Here is a 17880-nt window from a genome sequence, read left to right on the forward strand (position 1 = left end):
GAGCCGCTGCCTAAAGTTCATCATTGAACACTGCCAAGACAGCCGCCTACCCTTTCTTGACGTCCTTGTGAAACAGAAAGAGACCCAGTTTAATACGAAGCCGACGAACCTGGGTATGTGTGTGAATGGAGAGAGAGAGTGTCCTGAGTAGTGTAAGCGCTCCACCATCAGCGCCTACGTCAGGAGGGTCTTCTCCCACTGCTCCCCCTGGAATGATACCCACAGTGAGCTTTGACGCATTGCCCAGGTCCTCGTAGACAACGGACACTCCAGTCGGGCTGGCGAGGAATCTATCAAGAAGAATGCTAAGGAATGGTACCACCAGAAACCCCCCCGCCCTGACGTCCCAGAGCCCATCAAGATCTACAAAGGGCACTCCCACTAACGATACAAGGAAGATGAACAAGCCCTCAGGAATATCACCGAGGGAAACGTCAGGCCCACCGATCCCGACAAGAAGATTAACCTTGTTATCTTTTACAAGAACAAGAAGATCAGCAGCCTGGTGATGGGGAATAATCCTGTTATTATAAATATAATATTACTGAGCCAGAAAAGCGAATAATAAGACTAGAAAATTTGTCATATAAAATCAATTCGCTAAACACAGCCATTCTTTTCAACAGAATATGGTTATTATTATTATTATTATTATTATTATTATTATTATTATTATTATTATTATTATTATTATTATTATCTCTAAACAACTGACTCACATGTTTAGGCTTTCATTGGTCTAGCCCGAGGGATCTGTTTTTGAACAAGAGGTGAAATCCTGTACGGGACAATGTTGAAGAAGTTGAGCAGCAAATTTGAAAGAAACCAAAATGGACGGACGTGTAATAAGAGGCAGAAAGCAATCCAGTACTTAACTAGGTGCGATAAGTCCTACGTCATGTGCGACTTAAGGAAAATTGATGGCATGACTATTCTTTAGATATATATCAGTTGACTGGCAACACCGCTTTAGTGATTAACACTGCGATAAGAGAGGTCGCTCACGGGATAAAGATAAACTTGTGATAAAAGCAATGAAGAAGACTCAGGTAGCATACCTGTCTTTTCTGCACATGACTGAAGATGTTAAGAACCAACTGAAAACGGAAAGTTTTTATATTGCAATTTTATTTATTGGGTCCATATAGCCGCGTATTTCCACCTCACAGCCTTTTGAGGTAGTTTATGCAACAAAGTTTGATTTTGGTTACTCATGTTATTGGAACACATTTCGTAATAGTTGATAGCCTGCCACACTGGAAAACCTGTCGTGTCAAAATGTTATTTAGGCACAATGGCCTTTTTAAATTAACACCAGAGTGAATCTGCATTGCTTGAAAAATCCATAACGAAGTGTCCTTACCTGAATTCTGAAGCAGAACGAACTGATGACTGGACCCTGTGTTGAAGGCTGGATGACGAGAACTGAACAGTGCTTTTATAGTCGTTTGACCGACGAGCGAAATTGCTTATCAGACCACAAATTTCAGATAATCTCCGATGACAGTCATCTGCCAGTATCAACATTGTCTTTATCAGAGAAACTACAGTTCTGCGAAAATCTATAAGTAAATATAAATAAATAAATAATAAATGATATATCTATATATATATAATATATATATTATATATATATTATATTTATTATATTTATATATAGATATATTATATATATATATATTATATATATATATATCATAATTGTGGAAGTTGGACTTCCTCAGATTACGCTTTTCTGTTTTCTTGTTCTAGTTTTATTTCCGATCTGAGCAAGAAATTGGCATTAGATTGCCCTACGTATTTGCCTTGGCCACTGAAAAAAAGTGCCAGTTTGGTATGGGTGATATACATTTATCAGCTACTGAAATTGCCAGCTGTCTGTGTCATTTGCCATGGTATACATTTACAAAACGATTCACGTAATCATTTGTTTATGATGTTATCGTTCATTCACACTCACGAAAAAACTTTTAGATGATTAGATTCTGACGTCATTTTGTCCTCACATTATTCTTTTCACTATAACAAATTTGTTTCAAATATCTTCTACTTCACTGTTATTGTTTGCTACGTATATGTAACTCGTTCTAAGCATGTTTATAGAGAAATACTAATTTCTTATCTAATTATGCTATCAGTTCCTCTGTTGCTTTTTAGTTTTTTTTTACTAAAAAAAACCGGTAACTGATAATAAACAGCAGCAAAAAATGGAAGGTTGTAATCAAAGTTATTCATCATCGATCAGAATTAGTAATCTGTCTAACCGGAATAAACATATTACAACATAAATCCTTTTTATTGATCCAGTTGCATTTCTGCCTAATTTTACGATAAGTATTCCGGGAAATGTTTGAAGTAAACTAACGTTTTCATAATAGTTAGTTTATTTATAAACAATGAATCGCATACGCAATTCAGCTTAAAGGGGCTGCACAGTTCAATGTGTGTGTGTGTAAATAGTGCGTTTTAGTCGGGTTGTGTATTTGCTGTTGGTAGAAACTATATCGATTCTGCAAATCTGATGACGTCAATGATACGTAGTCAACTGTTTCGTCATGTGATAGTTCCCATTATATATATATATATATATATATATATATATATATATATATATATATATATATATATATATATATATATATACCGAGCTACTATGTCCTTTAATATGTAATTCGCTCTACCTCGGAATTAATATATTTTCATATATGATTAACCGAAGGGGAATTTTTTCTCGATTATAGACTTGCCTGGACCAGGGCGCGAACCCATGGATCCTTTCAAATCCAGGAACGTCAGTGAAGCTTTTTACCTACTACACCACCGCGAGTGGTGTAGTAGGTAAAAGCTTCACTGACGTTCCTGGATTTGAAAGGATCCATGGGTTCGCGCCCTGGTCCAGGCAAGTCTATTATCGAGAAAAAATTCCCCTTCGGTTAAGCATATATGAAAATATATTAATTCCGAGGTAGAGCGAACTTACAATATTAAAGGACATAGTAGCTCGATATATGTATATGAATCACGGAAATGTGATATGACTTACATATATATATATATAGTATATATATTATATATATATATATATCTATATATATAGTATGTATTATACATGCTATATACACAATGTGCAAATGAAATCAATGAGGTCAGACATGGCACCATGAACAAGTGATCAAACTATTTAAATATGCATAAAAAATGATTAAAAGTAAAACATAGTCTTCATGGTGGAAAAAGCAGCTCTCAAAATCAGATTTCGAAAATCAGTAGTTTAATGAGATGAGTATTTAACTTTAGAAGGTTTGATTAAGAATGGAACTTTTCAGCATTACTGTCTGAAAAGACCATTGCAAACCTACAGCAGTAATTTTTTTTTCTATTCACAATTTCTGCATCCATCAGCCTAAGGTAAAAAAAAGAGTGATTTTTTCTCTTAAGTATATTTTTGAGAGCATTCACACGAGGTGATCCTGACTTGAGGGAAACGAAATTCAAAGCGTATGAAGCTGTAGGAGCACGACGTTGTCCCTTGAAATTGATTGAAAATTACCCCTAAAGAGCCTGTAAAACCTTATTTTTTATTCATTATAACAGATCATGTACTTTTCACTTTGAAAATGGTCAGTTTGGCCATATCGTCATTCATTTTCAACTGTTGTAAATGACCTCCTCAAACGTTTGAAAATTGATTTTGTTTTCATGCCTCGTCTGTCAAGAACTCAGTCTACTAATAGTCTCGTAACAAATTAACGCCAACTGGTGTATAAATTGCCCGCGCAGGAAATGGTATACCTTATATTGGCCAATTTGGTGAAAGACTCATCAAGAGATTGTCACAATAAATAAATGCCACATTTCAAAAACTATATCTTGTCATGTGAGAGATTTCGACACCCTATCAATTGACATTCCCCCGAAATACCTTGTAAAGATTTTCAGTACGCGACATATTTTTTTTTTTTTTTTTTTTTTTTAGTTCCTCGTTGGACGCGTGGTTTACGTGCTCGCCTACCAGTCCCGAATCCAATTCCCCACTCTGCCAACGTCAAATCAGAGGAATTTGTTTCTGGCGATTAGAAATTATTTCTCGATATAATGTGGTTCGGATCCCATCGAGCAAATAGGTTACCGAAGACGACTAGAGAGTCTAAACATGTATGGCTTAGACAAACTCGGGGACAACTAATAGAAACATTTAAGATACTGAAATGCATAACAAAAGCAGGCAGTAACCTATTAACGTTAAACGATAACCAGATACAACACATCCCACTGTGGGAACTTCTTTATATACAAGATATGTGACACGTGGAATAAACTGCCACCAGAAGTTGTAAATAGCAACAGTGTGGAAGAGTTTAAAAGAAAGCTGTGAAGGAACAGTAAAACCTGCTCCTACAGATAAGTGAGCACAGGATGTCTCCTCCGATGGACTAACAAGTCTTTGAGACATCCTAATTCATGTAACTCCCTCTAACAATGAGCTGTAGGTCCCGTTGCTAGATAACCAATTGGTTCTTAGCCACGTAAAAATATCATAATCCTTCGGGCCAGCCGTAGGAGAGCTGCTAACTTCTGACGGATTTCCAATTGAAAAGTTCCTCATTAAGCTTTTCAGAAACATGAACTTGGGCAGTGGTCTTGTTAAGATGTGCGAATTATCATAAAGTTTTATTCCTAAAGATTGCAAATTCAAGTGAGTAGTGAAATATTTAACAGATTGCTCTTTTTTTATTATTATTATTATTATTATATTTTTTTATCGCTCGTTGTAATAACTGCATTTGCTACCATGGCATTTTTTTTAGGATGCTATATGAATGCCTCATGCATTACCATTGTAGTTTTTGTCAGCATGTTTTTAGTGTCACATGATTGTGATCTCACACTCATTTCCTTCGTAAGTTGTATTCTTAAAATGTTTACTACCCCAAAGATGGCTTTATGATGAAAGTCGAAAGTCGCGATATCGCCATATAATTTTCTTGTGAGCTATTGTATTATCGATATATCACATTTTACATCCATTGTGGAATTTAAAAACATAAATATTTGTGTGTTGTGTGTTTGTTTGTGTGCATTCTGTAGTTACGAGCTACTGAGAAGCAAGAGGCCCGTGCCAGCACAAGGCTGGGTTAATCTACCTACCTGCATTCTGATTATGGCATCCTCTCTTAACTTCTTAAATTCCTCAAACGTTTTAGGTAAGCTTTTCATTGCGAACCTTAAATCGAAAACGAAGAAAAAAAGAAAAAAAAAAACCTTCTCCAAGAAAACATTCGAACCCACGCTAATCTGGAGCGTAAATTACTCCTTCCGAACTCCATGGCATATTTCTGTGTGTATTTTTGTTTGTATGGTATTTTTGGTATCTTTACGTTGCATGGAACCAATGATTATTCAGCAACGGGACCAACGACTTTACGCGACTTCCGAAACCACGTCGAGAGTGTAACTTCTATCACAAGAAATACACATCTCTCACACCTCAATGGAATGCCCGAGAATCGAACTTGCTGCCACCGACTTTGGTGGCAGGTCAAAACCAAGCCGACCACGCCACTGAGGCGCTCTCAGGTCTATTTTGCTACGACTGAAATAGACTTATTCCTATCTTACCGAGATGATGAGGATGGGTCTGTTCCAACTCTGGAAAGAATAGATTTGAATTTGATGACAGAGAGGTTTACATAATCTTGGTGCCGAATGGTTCGACTTAACCTCGAATCCCTTGACGGAAGTTGAGATTTTTCCTTATGTTCCCCGTATGGCTTGTAGAGGATAACCTTATCGAGAAAATGTGAGGATATCGAAACTTTATGAGGTCACTGATAATTTTAGAAATACATATGTATTTCCTGGTAACTTTGGACCAGTTAAATTTTATATATATATATATATATATATATATATATATATATATATATATAATATATAATATATATAATATATATATATAATGTACACTAACACACGCACACACACATATATATGCAGTCATACACGCATACACACCCACATACACCTCATCTGAGACAGATGATGTGTATGTGGCCCCACGGCCGCCGCCGCCCCCCCCCCCCCCCCCCCAAAAAAAAAAAAAATGCTCAAAAACCGGAAGGAAGTTAAGATTTCCATACCGGGACCAATAAAAAAGCGAATATTTTTAAAAATGAATTTGTACTTTATACCCGGATAGAGGTGGCTCCATAAATTAATCTTTCACTTCATAGCAGGATTATTTTGGGATGGAGCTGCTAGACCCACGCCTTCCGTATCACTGCTGTCACCCATTGCAGTCGAGTATCCCAAGGGCGTTCCCTCACGTGGGATCGATCTATAGGGTCTGAGCTATAGCAACACACTCACAAACACACACACACACATATATATACATATATATTTCACATACATATATAGATATATATATATACGCTATATTATACAGATGCATACCCGCATATTTACACAAGCGCGCGCGCACACACACACACTCAGACATCATATATATGTGTGTGTGTGTGTGTGTGTGTATGTATATAAGTTATATATAAATATGAAGGAGGAGACCCTCTCTCAAACATGTTTTGTTAAAGATGATGGCAGCATCAGTGGAATTGATTTTATATATGGTCTTTTCAATTCTTCTTATTATCTATTCTCATCAGGGCTGATATTTGCTAATAGCTGGCCGATGTTCATATCTCGGTGAAAGAAATGTTTCTAAAAATAATAATTTATTGATATGATAACAAAAGTGGTTAACAAAAAAAAAAAATCTGTTCAGGGCGTAACGGAATTCCAACGTTTCCAACCGTATCATCGGTTCATTTTCAAGGAAAGGTGAGCTTGAACTGATTGAAATGGGGTCGTTCGGCGGTATTTATTGTGTCCCAGGTGCTCTGTCTGATGGGCGCTGCATTTTCATTGGCTGAACAGAGGATAAGTTCCTGAGTCAAGCCGTCTTGCAGAGGTGGAAGCTCGCACTGCTCTTCTCGTGCGGACGCTGGAGACTGGGAGCGTAGTATTGGGAAGGTCATTGCCGAATAGACGGGGGCACCTGATTGGCCCGTTCGAATCGGCTCTATGGTGCTGGGCGGGGGCGGCGCCCCTTCGTGCCACCGTCGGAGGAATGAAGTCTCTTGGGTGGTGTTGAGGCTGGGTCTCTCCTTCCGATGGTGTAGGGCCTCCAAGAGGCGGAGGCGACGGTGGGTCTGCTGCCTTATCGATAATTCTGATATTAGGAATAATGTCATTCCTAGTTAATCCTGGTATTGTGGGACGTTTTTGGCATGATTATGGGATGGCGCCTTCCTGAGCGTGGCAGGATATCCTCTTCGAAATCGCATAGTCGTCATACCAATGTAAGCGCCGGGGCATTCCCGGACAGGGCATTTGTACTGGTAGACAACGTTAGTTTTCTTGAGAGGGTCCTGCAACACGGGGGCTGGATTGTTTTTTCATAATCAGGCCAACTGGTCTTCTTGCTCTTGTAGTAAATTATTAGTTTTCACTTTTTTCGCAGGGTCCGTGGGGGGAGACGTTCCTTTTCTATGATGGTACGAAGGGCTCGCTCGTCCTCTTTGTATTTCTTATGAAATACTCCCTTGTAAAAGAGAGTGACGTCTTCAAGGGCGGTGGGACGAGGCTCCTGCTGATACCACTTATCGATGTTTCTGCGTACGATCTACAATACCAGGATAAACTAGGAATGACATTATTCCTAATATCAGAATTATCGATAGGCAGCAGACCACGTCGCCTCCGCCTCTTGGAGCCCTACACATCGGGAAGGAGAGACCTAGCCTCAACACCACCCAAGAGACTTCACTCCTCCCGACGGTGGCACGAAGGGCGCCGCCCGCCAGCACCATAGAGCCGATCGAACGGGCCAATCAGGTGCCCCCGTCTATCGGCAATGACCTTCCCATTGTTTGTTGTTTAAGATTAAGCTGGCTTTATGCCAGCACGAGCTCTTGCTCATAGAGCAGCCCGTAGGTCATTTGAATTTGGATGTGGAAAGGTGTATTTTTAAGGATATGAGGTGAGCCTTTATTTATGATTCTATGGGTTATGCACGTGAAATGGTATGATTTGAAAAGGAAAGAAAGGTGAACAGGCAAGGTTACAAACCCCTTTAACCCTAAGGTACCCATTAGTAGGAGATAAAAGATCGATAGTAGCGAGTCCTGGCGAGTCAGAGATAGCCAGTAAGGAAAAACGAACAAAAATTTATAGTCGTAGAAAAAACGGAAAAAAAAGCACATTAATCTATGGGAGTTCAAGTACCATATTTCACTTAACGACAATAGAATAAACAGCGCCGATCGTTAGTAATAGAGATTCGGCGAGAGAAAAACGAAATATTATAAGTTTAAGAGACAGCAAAACAAAAGTAAACAACAGCTTAAGCGGTAGTTAGAGTGACAGTTGAAATATTCGGTCGTTAGACGTGAGGCGGCCGAAAAACGGAGGGGAAAGGAGGATTGTTTAGTAAAAGAAAAAGCAGTTAATGCTATAAACAGCACTTTTCTCGAAGGAGGTCATCTGGAAACTGATCTCTAGGTTCCAACAGAACGTGGACGAGCTCGAGAACAGTTTGATGATCGTTCTATTGCTGAATGGGTAGTTGTCTTTGAGGAGTTCTGAATCGAAATTCAGATTGGAGGAAATCATCTGGGAGGGAGATCTCAAAGTTGAGGGCTTCCTGGAAGATCTCTGTAAACAGTCGGTCGTTGAAAGTGTAATGCTTGTCAGATAGAGCTCTATGAATGAAGGCATTGAATTCGTCATAGGTCATCAGGAGCTTGTTTATCCCCTGTTCTCCTACGAAGCGGAATTCACTTCCAGAGGCGACAGATTTGAGTTTTGCTTTGCCGGTCTGGACATCCATGTCTTTTTTGACTGGGAACTCCTCTGTTTGTGTTCCCATTTCCTTGTGCAAAATGGGAGCTACAGCCGGTGTCTGGATTTCCATTTCTTCGATCGTGGCTTCTTCTTCCGTCTGAGTTCCTGCTTCAACACGAGCAGGAGTCGGCATTGTCGGCGGTGCAAAGGCTGGGGGAATAACCTGAGGGGTTGGGGGAATTAACTGAGAGGTTGAGGGAATAACCTTAGGGGTCGGGGGGGGGTGGGGGGGTGGACGGGGTTGGGAATTGGAGGTTGGATTTGGGAAGGAACAAAGGATGAAGGGTCTGGGATATGATGACGAGGTGGGGTGTTTGGGGGGTTAGCAGAGGGGAAGGTTGAAGAGTTTGTGGTGGAGGAGGTCGATTCGTTCTTGGATCGATACGTGGTTGGCATGGTGGTCGTCTTGGGGGCGATGGTTGTCGCTGTCGAGGTCTTGCTGGCGGTGGGGAAATGCCCTTTATCCTCCAGATCTTCTCTAGTCGTACAGGGCATCCCTTAAACCATGCGTGGTGCGACTGGTGGCAGTTGGGGCATCGGGCAACTGTGTGGCCCTTTGTTTTGAATTTTTGAAGGCATACTTCAGTCTCGTGTCGTTGGCTACATATCCCGCAGACGTGGTGGGACGTACACTCTCTCTTGTGATGGCCGTACCTCTGACACTTAAAGCACCTCAGAGGCTCGGGAACAAAGGCTTCCGTTTGATAGGTACCGAGGATTCCAAGATCTATAAAGGGTGGGATTTTCCCTTTGAAGGTGGCTTCCACCTTCAGGGTTTCCTCAGTCGTCTCCATGTCTTTCTTTACAGTGCATCTTGTTGCACTCAGAACGTTGGGTAATTGCAGGATTCTGTCGATGGTAATGTACTTGGGGACTTTGCAAATCATCCCCTTCATGATTTTCTCAGCAGGATCCAGCAGAAGGCAGGAGGGATCGTTGATGAGGAGGTCAGCTGATCGTTTGTCCTTCGGGGAAATAATAAATTCCCCTCTCAAATTAGGTCTTGCATGCAGTTTGGCTTCAGGGTGCTTCTTCTCCAGGGCTAATACAGCTGCATATGACGTTTGGCCTTGCGGTGCTACTGCCTTAAACTTGGGTAATGTTTGAATTTCGGTCGAAGTCGGTGCTGGGTTCGAGGGGCGAGAGATATCGAAAATGGTCTGCAAAGCTTTCTTCCGCTTTTTCTGAACCATCTGGAAGCCCTGCTCGTCGGGAGAGGTAGGTCCGCCAGCTGGGGGCCAGGGAGACGACGGTCGCTTCTCTGCCATCAGTACAATCACCGTTAGGTCTCTAAAAATAGCTTGAATGACGCAAGGATTACGTAGCACGCCTGTGCGCGACTATACGTAACGACGCGAAATGCCCTTCCATACTACGCTCCCAGTCTCCAGCGTCCGCACGAGAAGAGCAGTGCGAGCTTCCACCTCTGGCAAGACGGATTGACTCAGGAACTTAATCCTCTGTTCAGCCAATGAAAATGCAGCGCCCATCAGACAGAGCACCTGGGACACAATAAATACCGCCGAACGACCCCATTTCAATCAGTTCAAGCTCACCTTTCCTTGAAAATGAACCGATGATACGGTTGGAAACGTTGGAATTCCGTTACGCCCTTAGACTAAGATTTGTTAACCACTTTTGTTATCCATATCAATAAATTATTATTTTTAGAAAACATTTCTTTCACCGAGATATGAACATCGGGCCAGCTATTAGCAAATATCAGCCCTGATGGAGAAGAGAATAATAAGAAGAATTGAAAAGACCATATATAAAATCAATTCCACTGATGCTGCATCATCTTTAACAAAATATATATAAATACATATTATAAAGAATGAGAGAGAGAGAGAACTCCAGATCATTGTTGAAGTAATACTAAACATAGCCTATACATACATATCGTCATGAAAATGCAGTATCATACAAAAAGGCAAACTCTCGTACTAAAGAATATCGGTTACATTCTCTCTCTCTCTCTCTCTCTCTCTCATCCATGTATCCATGAACGTTAAAAGAGCAAGGAGAGACGAATGATGCATGGAGCGAGCGAGCGAGTGAGAGAGAGACCGTCCAAGACGAGACAGGGACAGGTAAGCGGCTTTGGTGCGCTATCGCCGACTCCCTCAACACCTGAGATCAAATTTAGCTCGCTGTGTAAACTACCTACCTACCGACAGGCCTCACTTCAGCGTCCTGCTCCGCTCCACACAGCAACAGCTCTCGTTACAGCACCCTTATTTTGCCCGGTGCATACTTACCCGAGTTAATGAGGCCCGGCATTGGGATAAGGTGCTTATTAATATTTATATATAAGTACATATATATATATATATATATATATATATATATATATATATATATATAATTATATATATATATATATATATATATATATATATATATACACTACTCATTAAACCCTTTTAGAAAAATAAGGGATGGCTCCAGAGAAAACTAAGACAACGGTCACTACCTCATTCATACTTCATCCTCTGAACCATGTATGAAAACATTGAGCATAGGATTCCCACAGCAATAGCTGCTTCATTCACTTTCAAAGAAGTTTCATAAGTAACCAGTCGAACTCCTGCACATTACATGCCTTGATCCTTTCCAGCATCTCTTACAGTACTTCTTTCTAGTGCTTTCTTGCTTCCTCTCCTCTTTCCTCCTAACATTTCGATATTACACTTTTCACGAAGTTATCATCTTTAATTTTTCCACATGACCAAACTATCTCAAAAGACTCCGATTCTTTCACACATTCTATCCATTGTATGACTTCTAAATTCGAATCTTCTCTCCTTTCTCACCCTTTCATTTCGTTTTTACAAACAATCATTCATTCGCAGATTTGTTTTTTCTTTTATATTCAGCCTCCACATTTCGCTTCCATAATGGAGAGTTGGCTCTACAATCCCTAAATACACACTCGCATTCACTTCCACTGGCGCTGCTTATATCATCAAATGTTAAACGAACACCTTGTTATTTTCCTTGCTTCTCCTATGCCATGACCCAATTTTCGCCCTACTAATATTTAATAGATTTGCTCTTAGGTACCATAATTACGTTTTTCCATTTTAATTCTTATTACCCCGTCTTGTTTTCCGCCTACCATCAAATCTCTCTTCTTTCTCACTATTACTACCAGTTCTCTTCTGGTAACACTCTTAAACTGTGTAACTAGTTCAGCACACACACACAAATATATATATATATATATATATATATATATATATATACATATATATATATATATATATATATATATATATATATATATATGTATATATATATATATATATATTTATATATATAAGGCAAAATAAAATTACACGATTACAAGATACCATAACCTTAGCAATTGTAATGCGGTAATTTTATTTTGCTTTAGTACTTCATTGATTTTAATGTGCAATATATATATATATATATATATACATATACATATGTACTCAATTACCCCATTTATTAAACCTCTTATTGGCAGTGATCAATGCTGGACTCTTCGATACAAAAATGAGTAAACTACATTCATATCACTTCATATTTGGTAGTGGAGTAGCTTTTTTTAGCTATGACTGGTGTACTGTATAACAATCTCTCGACCCAGTTTTTGCATTTAACAACAAAAGATTAATTCAACTGTAAAAACACTTACTAGTACCAGCTGCGCAAGCTGCACTTTCCAGATATTCAGGTCAGTTCAAAATTCCGTCAAATATACCTATACTCATTCATGAGGTCTGTGTGAGGTAGGAAATATGACAAACTATTCTCACTGAATTTGAGGAGTAAGACAAAACCAAGGGGGCAAAATATTAATCATGACGAAGAATGGCTAAGTAATTCTGAGAATCAAATAAAAGATAAATTGCATTTATCCTCTCAGTTATCTCTTTCAGTGAGTGTGAGAAAGTGATAGTGAGGAATATACCTTTAGACATGAAGTTTACTGACCTGGTCTTTCAGCCAATTTGGTGACGTTACGACTTACTCCTTGTAAATTTTGCCGTTAGTACTTACTGAAGATACTAGAACGTAGTAATGAAACAGAATTAGATTTCATATGAATGAAATGGATTTGAACATTCCTTTTGATAATGGTTTCATTAATTTCATGAACTTTGAGCTGTCAAGCCAGACACTGGGGCACTTTTAGATATTCAGCGATTAACACAATGAAAAGAAATAGTTGGAGAGACTGGCCAGCAAAATAAAGCAATCAAGAAAATAAAGATGAAGCGAGAGGTTGGACAGCAAGATGGAAGAAAGGAAGCGGGAAAGGAAGTAAGATGAAAAGGGTAAAAAGTGAGTTGAGCTATTGGCCGAAGGGACGCTGCGCAAATCCTTTCGTAATCCCTTTTTGTAACTGATATGATTAATGAAGGGAAATCAAAACAAAATACAAAAAAAAATATCATTCATTACGTGAGTGTTACTGCAACAGGTATAAGTGACAAGCACACGTTTGTAACGTGAACGCATTCTTCATTAAAAAGCAAATATTTGTCTAAGATAAAAACTTGACCCGTATACCAGTAAAATAGACTAACTAGATCTGATACCAGAACAAAAAATATGCAAATAATGGGGTATATATATATGTATATATGTATATATATATATAGATATATATATATATATATATATATATATATATATATATATATATATATATATTTACTTAAAAAATCACAGTAGATGCACGTGACTTCATTAAATAAGCGAATACCAACAGGAAAATGATAGTCAGAAATCCAAGCGCTTTTGTCTTTACTAAGACAATTGTCAATGTCTTAGTATATATACTATATATATATATATATATATATATATATATGATATATATATATAATATATATATATATATATATATATATATATATATATATATATATATATATATATATATATATATATTATATACACACACAACGAATACTATGCGACGGGGTTTGTCTCGTCTTCATCAGGAAGTAGGTCGCTTAAAGAGCTTAAGATGCTAGAAAAACACTAAGACCTACCTACGGAGACGAAACCTACAAAGTAAACAAAGTCCATCTTTGTCGTCTCCCCAGAACCGGATATTTTTCCTAACTCTTTCTCTTGACTCTTTGAATACAAAGACGAACCCATAGAAGACGCAGGGATTTCGTCGTGCTCTGTTTTAACCCCTTGCTTACCTTCGCAGCTCGGTTAATTAGCTGCCACACCTGACGACGATATTCATGATTAGTCTTCTGGGTTGCTTCATCAGATTACAGTTCTGTCAGTTTCCTAAGACACCTATACGGGCAGATTATATAGGTAGCATATTCACATCAGTCGTGTCTCTGTCTGAATATGGTCTCAGTAGCCTGGTTAAAGTATCTGATAAAAGATAATAGTATAATGCAAACTTCTCTCGTTACATAATATGATTTCCCTTCTTCATCTTTATATGTTGCCATTCGATCTGTATTCGCTCGCAAAAGGACCATTATTTGACTTAAATTTCCATCCTTACAGATTCCACTGACATCTCTTGTATTTGAGTGAGACCCTTACAATAAGTCAGAACTGAACATTTGCATTTAGCATGTGGTTATGAGTTTTTGCGTATTTTTTTTTTTTTTTATTAATTTTCATTTTAACATCATTACAGTTTCCATAATACTATATCCCAGACGATGTTTCCTACTTCCAGACTGCTTTGATTTCTAATGTAGGGCCTGTTATATATTAGAGAGGAAAATTTATATATATATATATATTATATATATTATATATATATATATATATATATATATATATATATATATATATATATATAAATGCTTAAAAAATCTCAGTAGATGCACGTGACTTCATAAATAAGCGAATACCACGGGAAAATGATAGTCAGGAATCCAAGCGCTTTCGTCTTTATTCAGACATCGTCAAGGAGCTACTAAAGTACAATTGTTACTTTAGTAGCTCCTTGACGATGTCTGAATAAAGACGAAAGCGCTTGGATTCCTGGACTATCATTTTCCCGTGGTATTCGCTTATATTATATATATATATATATATATATATATATATATATATATATATATATATATATTATATATATATATATATATTATATATATAATATATATAATCTTATTTTTAGCACTTATGTTTCGACTCTTTTCATTCTTGTAATGTACCATTTTCAAGAAATCTTAAGAAGTTTCCTTGCAAAATTTTCAGCTGAAGTCTATCTAACTTTGTGAGAACTTTGAAAGCCGCTTCTCGGAGAATTCAGCCTTTGCAAAAGTCATTTTGGCGGCCCCCCCGAAACTTCGAAGTTAACTCTCGGAATATCATACGCCAAATAGTGGAGCCCGATAGAGGGAGGGTACGGATATTCTCTGCCCAGAGCCGAACCCAGGTACACGTTTTCATCGCGCAAGATAAACAAACATCACGAGATAAACAAGTCGGTCATCGGTGTGAAAGATATACCTCCGCCTGGGATCTCCGTACATTTCTGTTTAGCATTTAATCACTTATCGAGCCTTACCCGAGAGAAATTAATAGCCTGAAGCATGAGTGGCCGAAATAAACTTATCCCTCTCTCTCTCTCTCTCTCTCTCTCTCTCTCTCTCTCTCTCTCTCTCTCTCTCTCTTTCAGCGCCGTTTTGCGAGAAGGTTAGATAGCTTCAGAAAATATGCAAAATAGTTTGGAGATGTTCAAAAAGAAACGAGAGGTATCACGTACAGTTATATAGCCAGTTATTGCAAAGATAAACCTGGACTGATACATAGAGAAGAGCTTATACTTTTATGGCCAAAATGAGGATTGATAGGTTTTATTTTTTTATTTTGTCTGGTGAGAAGCTAATTAAAAGGACATTCAGTCATCCCGTGATAAGCATGAGATGTGTCGTCTCTCTCTCTAAATATATATATATGTGACGGTACTTACGTTTCTTTGCACAGATCTAAGGTAAACGTGTGCCGTGGAGGCTGTACTTTGGGGGGAATTAGGTAAAGGGGTTCTGTTAGGATGCGGAAATTAATTGATATGTTTCTTTGGCCATTAAGTTTATTCTTCGTTAGGGGTCTTACACATGTTTTCCACCTTCTGAGTTACTGGGCTCTTGGACTGATAAAACTTAATTGGCACTTGTTGCAATTACGAGTCTATAGGCACGAGGGAAATTTACTGAGTATTGATTGTCACTTTCACTGTCTTTGATTGCTTCGCACACCACACTTTTTTTGCACCTGTTCTTCTTCTGGGGATTCTTCTGTCCTTCTCTGTTTCACGGCATGCCACTGCAGTTCTCCCCTCAGGCTCCCCGGTTGTTCTCTCTCTTGGCTTCTCTGTTCCCCCTTTTTTCTCTCTCCCTTTTGTTTTTCTGCCTGCTCTCCTCTGTCTCGCCTTTTTGTTCCAGTTGAAATCTCCTTAGCCCCCCCCCCCCCCCCCCAGCCTTTGGATTTTTTGGATCTGACTGGGGTGTGGCATTTTCTGAAAGAAGACTTTTTGTGTCTTAGTGGCTGCTAACTTCATACGAGACCGCCTTCCTGTCAGGTCTTCTACAGTAATTCGTAGGCTTTGAATTTGTATACGCCTCCTTCTTCGTGTCCTGGCTTCTTAGGGGCGTATGCCTTGGTAACCTCATAGGTCATTCGTTGATACCCCTTTTGGGCTGTCTTATGACCACACTCATGGGCTTTTGATTCGTCGATACTAGAGCCTATATTTGGGAGGGTGGAGCTTTTAAGAATTTGGTACTTCCCTCTTTCTAACAACGGGTCATAGAATTCCTTTTTAACGTATGCCAGATGGCTCTCTCTGACCTGTTCACGAAGGGAACGCCGATTAGTCATAGGCGCTAATGAGAGTAGTTTCCAATTTCTCGAGGGTGCCTGGGCGATATCGCTGGTCACTAATCGCTGGTACGGACAGAGGCTTTTTGGGGGAGATGAAAACCAGATGTCTAATGGCTAAAAGCCTAATGTTTGGAGTAACAAAATCCCTTCGCTAAGAAAAATCATTATCTTTCCCTTTTCTCTTTTCTTCTCTTATTATCCGTTTCGTGCCTTTTTCTTAATTATTATTAAGTTATTGTCTTTTGGAATAACGACACTGTGCCACACTATTACAGTCTCGGCCCGCTACCTCGCTGACTCCGACAGCGTTATCTAAGCTGAAGCAAATATTATACCTACAAGAGGACTCCTAACTTATGCTTCTTGGAAATCATATTGAAACTTTGACTCAAAAACATCAAAAGTGAATGTAAACATGAGCAAATCCTTGATTAAGTAACATTAAGGGCAACAATCAAAATTGAATGTAAACATGAATAAATTCTTGAGTAAGTAACATTCAGAGAAACATAAAAACTGAATATGAATATGAACAAGTACTTGATTAAGTAATATTAAAAGAATCATCAAACTGAATTCAAATATGAGTAAATCACAGTTAAGAAACATGAATTGAATGCAAACAAGAATAAATCACCAAAAACAAGAAAACTGAAAGTTAAACATACATAAGCCCTTAAGTCATAAGTTATATAAATGCATGGTAGAAGCAAAAAATAATGGTAACTATCCAAGTTTACAGTACATGATTGGTTCAGTCCTCAGTCCTATTCTATCTAGGTGGATATCGTCTTTCTTTATGGAAAAAATAAATTTCGTTTTTCATTGACGGACACTTGATGGCTTCTTGTTTGCTGCGAACTGCTGCTTGGAGACAAGTCCTGGGAGCAAAATATCCTTGTCGTATTGTATGGCAATAACAAGTGTGTCCTTGACTTCCTACTGAGATTGTGTATTGTGTTTATGCAAAATTTCATTGGACATTCTTACTGTAATTTCTGAGTAACCTTGTACATTAAACAATATAACTTCACTGCTTGATACTAAAACAAAATTGGCAACTCGGTTAAAGGAACCGGTTAGTGGTTAATACTTGTAGGTTTCTTCTACTGTGACAAC

At 38.5% G+C, this 17880-nt stretch overlaps 1 protein-coding gene across 5 annotated transcripts in view; it reads right to left on the reverse strand.

Annotated features, from left to right (window-relative positions):
• Positions 1-1508, reverse strand: part of LOC135222643 (uncharacterized) — a 33062-nt gene extending 31554 nt beyond the window's left edge. The window contains exon 1 of one of the 5 annotated variants that reach the window (XM_064260782.1): positions 1364-1492. The gene's annotated coding sequence lies outside the window, so the exon portion shown is untranslated. Of the gene's footprint in view, positions 1-109; positions 248-719; positions 742-1363 lie in introns of those variants that run through there. The other 4 variants (XM_064260781.1, XM_064260774.1, XM_064260778.1 and 1 more) reach the window with 4 other exon arrangements.
• Positions 1509-17880: the final 16372 nt, after the last annotated feature.

Source organism: Macrobrachium nipponense, chromosome 8, assembly GCF_015104395.2.
Source record: "Macrobrachium nipponense isolate FS-2020 chromosome 8, ASM1510439v2, whole genome shotgun sequence".
Classification (NCBI taxonomy): Eukaryota; Metazoa; Arthropoda; class Malacostraca; order Decapoda; family Palaemonidae; genus Macrobrachium; species Macrobrachium nipponense.